At 44.2% G+C, this 7,521-nt stretch overlaps 1 long non-coding RNA gene across 1 annotated transcript in view; it reads left to right on the top strand.

Moving 5' to 3' along the window:
- Positions 1-638: 638 nt before the first annotated feature.
- Positions 639-7,521, top strand: part of LOC130368001 (uncharacterized) — a 60,087-nt gene continuing 53,204 nt past the window's right edge. The window contains exons 1-2 of the long non-coding RNA XR_008892255.1: positions 639-740; positions 1,246-1,349. This is a non-coding gene — a long non-coding RNA (uncharacterized LOC130368001). The remainder of the gene's footprint in view (positions 741-1,245; positions 1,350-7,521) is intronic.

Here is a 7,521-nt window from a genome sequence, read left to right as displayed (position 1 = left end):
TTTTCCAGAAGTCCGACAAAATCAAACCTATATAAGTAGGGTATCATTTTAACCGTATGGGCCTACAGAATAAGGATAAGGTGTAATTTTTACCGAAATATGCACTGCGTAGAAACGGAAGCCCCCAAAAGTTACAAAATGGTTTTTTTTTTCGATTTTGTCGCACAATGATTTTTTTTCGTTTCGCCGTGCATTTTTGGGTAAAATGACTAATGTCACTGCAAAGTAGAATTGGCGACGCAAAAAATAAGCCATAATATGGATTTTTAGGTGCAAAAATGAAAGGGTTATGATTTTTAAATGTAAGGAGGAAAAAACGAAAGTGCAAAAACGGAAAAAACTTGAGTCCTTAAGGGGTTAAAGGTGTTCCAGTGATACCACATAGGTGTTGCCCCAGCCCCAGTGGGGAAGATGAGAAAACCACCTTCACACTAGCGCCTCACACAGCCAGATATCTCTGTTCAGTACACAAGACTAAATCACAAAATCACTAAATCACAAAAGTCATGTACATCAGTCACAAATATCAAATCAAATATACATTAGGGACTGTAGCATTCTTATATCAGTCCACACCACTGTTAGTCATTAAAATGTCATGTAACTAATGTCATTTCTTCTTGTCTTTGTGTGCCCAGGGTACTTTACTGGCCAGAAGTTATTCCTGTAGCTAACCAAATGCAAGTACAAAAGTAAGATAACCGAATGTTAAATGTTATAAAGAGTAAAGTGTTCTAGAGGTAAGTGTGTAATGCCGATAGACCCTAGTAGCCAAGGCATTGGGCAAAAAGCCTCCGGCAACCAAATCTGCAACCAGTGTCTAACAGCAAAAAAATAAACAGTGGTATAATGGCAAAGTGTATGTATAAGCATTGCCGTCACCCGGCATACCAAATCTAATAGCCTAATAGTCAGTCAAATGTCAGTCATAGTCAGATATATCATAGTACTAATCAAATGTCGCAGTACTCATAAAGTGTGATGTCATAATAAAATGTCAGATATAGTCCAGTGTCATAAAATGTTTTAGTCAGTCGGAAATGTATAGTCAGCTATGTCTGTTATATGCATTGTCACTAGTTGTGCATAGTCCTACCTACTAAAAAAAAAATGTCATATTGATAATGATTCTTATCTCAAGCAAGTCCTAGAGTTATTCTGGTCATCAGATTTGCAGAGCATGTATGGACATTATATAATGAGACTCTTATCACAGTTCATCAGTTTTCATATTCGTTTCAGCAGCCTGGAATTGCAAGTTTTATGTAATGCTTCGGGACTGCATACGGCCCAGTGGCCATTTCGCTCCTCTCCCTAAGAAGACAGACGTCAAGGGCGACTTATATTAAGTAAGTGGGTTTGTCATGTCCCGGTAAAGAACATGGTTCTGTACAGTTCCTAAAGTCCCCCCAGGTAGAGTCCCTCAAGTCCACAGGCCTCTCCTGCAGGATCCCCCTAGGTCATTATTATTGTATATTAATTATGTACATCTATTATAAGTATTGTACAGTAAATATAAATTATGTGCAAAGGTTATTAGGATGTTTAAACTGTATAGGACCTTCCTAAGGTCATGTGATAGTCATGTGATATGTGATCACCTGATACCCAGAGATCCAGAGGCACAGGTAACCACAGGCAACCGGCTACCAATGGGCTTTAGTCCAGCCCCCTGATATATAAGGGGCTGTAGTCTCCATTCCTGGACAAGAAAGCAAGTACAAGTCCTGTACAAGTTCAGTCCAGCTAGGCCAAAGCCTACAAGTCTGCAGCCACATCTAATCTGTAAGTCTCTTCTATGTCTACAAGTCAAGTCTCTTCTGTCCCTACCAAAGTGATAACAGTAGCACAGAAGTGTGAATGGGAGTGTGGAATCCCATATAAGTCTATAGGCTTTAGTTTGAGGCGGAATTCCGCCAAGTGAAAAAAATAAAATAAAAGCAACTGACAATTGCTCAATTAAAAGAAAAGCTGTATTTAAATAAGACTATTACCCCCAAGATAAGTAACTTCCTAACATAGAGTTATCACAAATTCTACTGGCTTCACCATGTTTTTGCATGATTCACCCCTGACAGGAAGTTGTGTAGTCTTTTCCTTGTCACTATGGTGTTGCCTCAGCAACTCCATGGCTCCTCCCTCTCTCCCAAGACAGAACATCAGCCTTAGGAGGTATGGCTGGATCTTTTCTCGGAGCTTGATGTCATCACCTCTGACCAGCCCCTACATCCTACTTCACCAGAAAAGAGGGGAGTGGGGTTTCAGATGCCGACACCACTTGGCTTTTGCCGGTGAAATCAGTGCAGCTTCTGCTTTAAAAACCATGCAGCTATTTGCCGTGGGAACATGCCCTTAGACCAGTGTTTCCCAACCAGTTCGCCTCCAGCTGTTGTAGTTCCGCAACAGCTGGAGGCACCCTGGTAGGGAAACACTGCTTTAAAGTATTATTAGTTAAAAACAGGGACTGATGTACAGCGCTGCAGAACATGTTGGTGCTGTGTAAGCAGCAAAAACCAAATAAGGTGAATTGCATTTTTTTGAGTAGCAGAAACTGACTGTCGTGATGCTGCATATCAGACTCTAGGTTCTAGAATACATAGGAGCGGGGTGATGTGTGTTTCTTCGGGTTTGGTGACACCTAGGTAGTCATCTTACTAACACCAAGGACGAGGAACTCATTGGAGGATCAGAAAACTGTGTACAAAGTGTTTACTAATTACAGAATCTGGGTCACGGGTCCCTTTGGACCGCAGACATCTGGCAGGCTCTAATTAAACAGCCAACACATAGGAGAACGTGCCTATAGTATCTGCTTGTCCGGGCATCACGTGTAACCCCTGCATTACCAAAAGGGCCCAAATGTGCAGGCCCATTCTTCTCTTAAAGGGATATTCCAAGGTTTTTTGGTTCTTTGAATGTAAGGCAGGGGCACCAAAGTTAGTCTAGTTAATAATATACTTCACTTACCTATGATTGGTGACTGGTGTCAAATTTCTTTGTCTTTCTCTTCCCCGAAAGTTAATTTTCTGTAGCCTAGAAAATGAGTGTTGTCTCGGACCTTTCCCAGCTTGCTGTGCGATCCGAGACAATACATCACACGTCAGGTGCTAAAAGGGAGCTTGGCTGCTTCATCTGTTGTGTGTGTGAAGCCAGCTTCCTGATGATGTTACCGGCGCACATGTGTGTGCATTCATCATCACACAGATCCACAGCTTGTGTGTCAGGTTGTGCTGTGCTGCAATGGGTGGGGCGACAGATGTGTGGGAGGGAAATATGTTCCGACTTCTACCTGTGCACCCCCTACAGCTCTTGTTTTGGAAGAGTTATTATACAAATGCCCATGAAAGAGGTATTCAGATGATAGACATTTATGGCACATCTCTGAAGTATACTATAAGGGGGAGAGTCATCAAAACCTGTGCAGAGGAAGAGTGGTGCAGTTGCGCATAGCAACCAATCACCTTGCTTCTTTCATTTTTCACAGGCTTCTTTAAAAATGAAAGAAGCCATCTGATTGGTTGCTATGGGCAACTACACCACTCTTCCTTTGCACAGGTTTTGATGAATCTCCCCTTAAATGTCTAGTAAGTTAGGGTCCCAGTTTTAAGACAACTTCTATCAGGAAAATGAAGATACCATGCATAAGCAAATTCCCTTAGCAAACCTCTACTGCTCTGGACAGTTCCTGATATGGACAAAGGAGGCAGCAGGGAGCATCGTGTGTGACTGGAAAGACTACCCAATTTCCTCTGAAGAATGCAGCAGCTGATAAGTGCTGAAAGGTTTAAAGGGGTATTCCAGGAATTTTTTTTGTTTGACTATGCTACAGGGGCTGTACAGTTAGTGTAGTTCATAATATAGTGTCTGTATCTGTGTGTGACGGTTTTCTCACAATTCTTCTGTGATTTTCACCCCAATGTTTAGTTTTAACTGCATACAAAATGACTGTTGTCTCAGATTTCTCCCAGGTTGCAATGCGGCCGAGACCTGACCTAGTCAGCTAATGACAGGGAGCCTGTCTGCTTCAATGGGTGGAGGGATCGCTTGGTGGTAGAGAGATCAATCTGCAACTAATGCAACAGCTGTAGGCACCCTGATTGAAAAACACAGGTCTTTTGAATGGATGCAGCTCATTTATGTTTCAATGGGTGGGGTGGCTGATGTGTGAGAGGGAGGAAAATGGGATTTGTAGGCAAAGAAGAAAACTCAAACAGGAAATACCAGTTCACAAAAAGCTAGCCACAGTGTTATGGTAATCTCACAACATAGCCATTAAGCCCCAAGACAAGTGCAGATCCTTCCTAAGCATGTCCATTACTGTCTGCCAGGTACGTACTAAAGTCACCTTATGGTGGAGAACCCCTTTAATATTTTAAATAGAAGATTTACAAATCCGTATAACTTTTTGTGAGCAGTTTATTTAAAAACAATTTACTTTCTCCGGAGTACCACTTTAAATAATTTTATCTAGGAAGTTTTATTATTTGAGCATTATATGGTGGTTTAAAAATAAGTATTGGGTGGCACTGCTACTTGGGCACTATCCAGTATCTATTACTTTTTCAGTGTATCATGGTGACACTGCATAACACTGTGTTTTTGACCTACACATGGTATTGTTATTTAGGCACCATCATGTTTGTTGCGGATATTTTCCCCATATGTGCAGTGTCCCACTGGATCCACTATGAATGTTTAATGTGTTTTTATGCGATAAAAGGGCACTCCGCCACTTTAACCCCTTAAAGACTCAGTCCATTTTGGCCTTAAAGGAAAACTGTCAGCAACTTCACCCACACTAAACCCAATACACTGGGTTATAGTGTGGGTGTCCATACAGGGGTCACTACATTTTTTTGTTGGGTTTCCGCCAAGTTTTCATCAGGTAAAGTCCCGTAATTCACCCCCTTTAGATGCGTTCTGCAGGCACGTCCCCCACCCGCAGTCATACTTTGGGTCCCGGAGGAAGGTGCATAAGCCTGCCCCCCTAATTCGCATATGCATTTTCTTCAACTCCACGTCACCAACGTCCTAGTGACGTAGAGTCACACACCCCCTGAGCGCTGCGCTCTGTATGCAGAGTGCATGCGCTGAAGATTTTACGCAGCTGTGAGAGCTATGCGTCCCGGGGAGTAACTGCACATGCGCCGGGCCCTCGCTACAGAAGTCGGGAGTAGCGAGGGCCCGGCGCTCAGGGGGCGTGTGACTCCCTGTCACTAGGACGTGGGTGACGTGGAGTTGACAAAAATGCATATGCGAATTAGGGGGGCTGGCTTATGCACCTTCATCCGGGACCAAAAGTATGATTGCCGGCGGGGGACACACCTGCAGAGCGCATCTAAAGGGGGTGAATTACGGGACTATACCGAACGAAAAATCGGTGGCAAGCCAACAAAAAAAATGTAAGTGACCCCTGTATAGACTCCTCTTCACCCACACTATATCCCAGTGTATTGGGTTTAGTGTGGGTGAACTTGCTGACAGTTTTCCTTTAAAGAAGAAGTCTCATGCCCTAAATTACAGAAAAACATATCCCCGATCCGCAGAATAGGGGATAAGTTTGAGATTGCGGGGGTCCGAGCGGTGGTTCGGCAATCTTCAGCTCTCCCACAGAGATATATGGAGGGGGCGTGGGTCATGAGCTAGGGCTCCGTGCAGACGATCACAGGGGGGTCACAGCGCTTGGACCCCCCGCGATCTAAAACTTTTTAGGGCATGTAATTTAGGGCATGAGACTTGTCCTTTAAGGATCCAGCCAATTTTCATTTTTGCACTTCTCGTTTTTTTCCTCCTCTCCTTCTAAAAATAATACCGCTTTCAATTTTGAACCTACAGACTCATATAAGAGCAATTTTACTTTGTAATGACATCACTTATTTTATAACATAATCTGCAGCGAAAAAAAAAACGTATTTGATGGGTGAAATAAAAAAAAAAAAAATAATGTTGTAATTTTTGGGCCCTTCCGTTTCTACACAGTGCACTTTTCGGTAAGAGTGACACCTTATCTTTATTCTGTAGGTCCATATGGTTACAAGGATACCCCATTTATGTAGATTTTCTTTTCTTTTACTACTTTAAAAAAAATTATAACTACATGAACCACAGTTAGTATGTTTAAAATTGTCATCTTCTGACCCCTATAATTTAACTTTTCTGCATACGGGGCTATATGAGGGCTCATTTTTTGCACTGTGGTCTGTAGATTTTATCGGTACCATTTTTGTTTTGATGGGACTTTTTGATTTCATTTTAATGGTATATGAAATGACCAAAAATGCACAATTTTGGACTTTGGTATTATTTTATGTGTATGCCATCCACTGTGCGGTTTAACTAACTTTATATTTTAATAGTTCGGCCATTTACGCACGCGGTGGTACCACATATGATTATATTTATTACATTATTTTATTTAAAAAAATGGGAAGGGGGGGTGTTAAACTTTTATTAGGAAGGGGTTCATTCACTTTTCTAAACTTTTATTTTTTTAAACATTTTATTTATTTATCGGGATATACCATGCACCGGCCTATAACACGCACCCTCATTTTACCAAGGATATTTGGGTAAAAAAATTTTTTTACCCAAATATCCTTGGTAAAATGAGGGTGCGTGTGAGTGCATGCGTATACCCCGATACACCCCCAGGAAAGGCAGGGGGAGAGGGGCCGTCGCTGCCCGCTTCTCTCCCCCTGCCTTTCCTGGGGTCTAGAGCCCTGCTGCTGCCACTTCTCTCCCGCTGGCTATGTGCGCCGCTGCCCGTTCTCTGCCCCTGACTATCGGTGCCGGCGCCGATAGCCAGGGGGAGAGAAGCGGCAGCGGCACCCATTGCCGGCGCCACTGCCCCATTGCCTCCCCCATCCCCGGTTGTATAATTACCTGTTGCCGGGGTCGGGTCCGCGCTGCTTCAGGCCTCTGGTGTGCGTCCCATGCGTCGTTGCTATGCACTGCACGGCGCGGCGCAATGACGAGTGACGTCACTCATCATTGCGCCGCGCCAAGCAGCGCCAGAAGCAGTGCGGACCCGACCCCGGCAACAGGTAATTATACAACCGGGGATGGGGGAGGCAACGGGGCAGCGGCGCCGGCAATGGGTGCCGCTGCCCCTTCTATCCCCCTGTCTGTCGGCGCCGCTGCCCGACTGCCGGCGCCGCTTCTCTCCCCCTGGCTATCTGCGCCGGCAATGGGGCGCCGGCACCGATAGTCAGGGGGAGAGAGCAGGCAGTGGCACCGATAGCCAGGGGGAGAGAAGGGCCGGCAGCAGTGCTCTAGACCCCAGGACAGGCAGGGGCAGAGAAGTCGGCAGTGCTGGCGGTCTTTGCACCTGCAAAGCCGCTGCAGTTCATTGATTTAAAGCACCCGCTTTAAATCATTGAACTGCAGCGGCTTATCGGCGTATAACACGCAGGTAGACTTTTGGCTAAAAATTTTTTTTTTAGTCCCCATAGGGAGCTATACCATGCAATCTTTTGATTGCATATACTGATCAATGCTATGCCATAGCATAGCATTGATCAG

This window comes from Hyla sarda, chromosome 4 (genome assembly GCF_029499605.1).
Source record: "Hyla sarda isolate aHylSar1 chromosome 4, aHylSar1.hap1, whole genome shotgun sequence".
Classification (NCBI taxonomy): domain Eukaryota; kingdom Metazoa; phylum Chordata; class Amphibia; order Anura; family Hylidae; genus Hyla; species Hyla sarda.
Note: the sequence above shows the minus strand (reverse complement) of the source record. Positions and strands in the feature narration are given on the sequence as shown.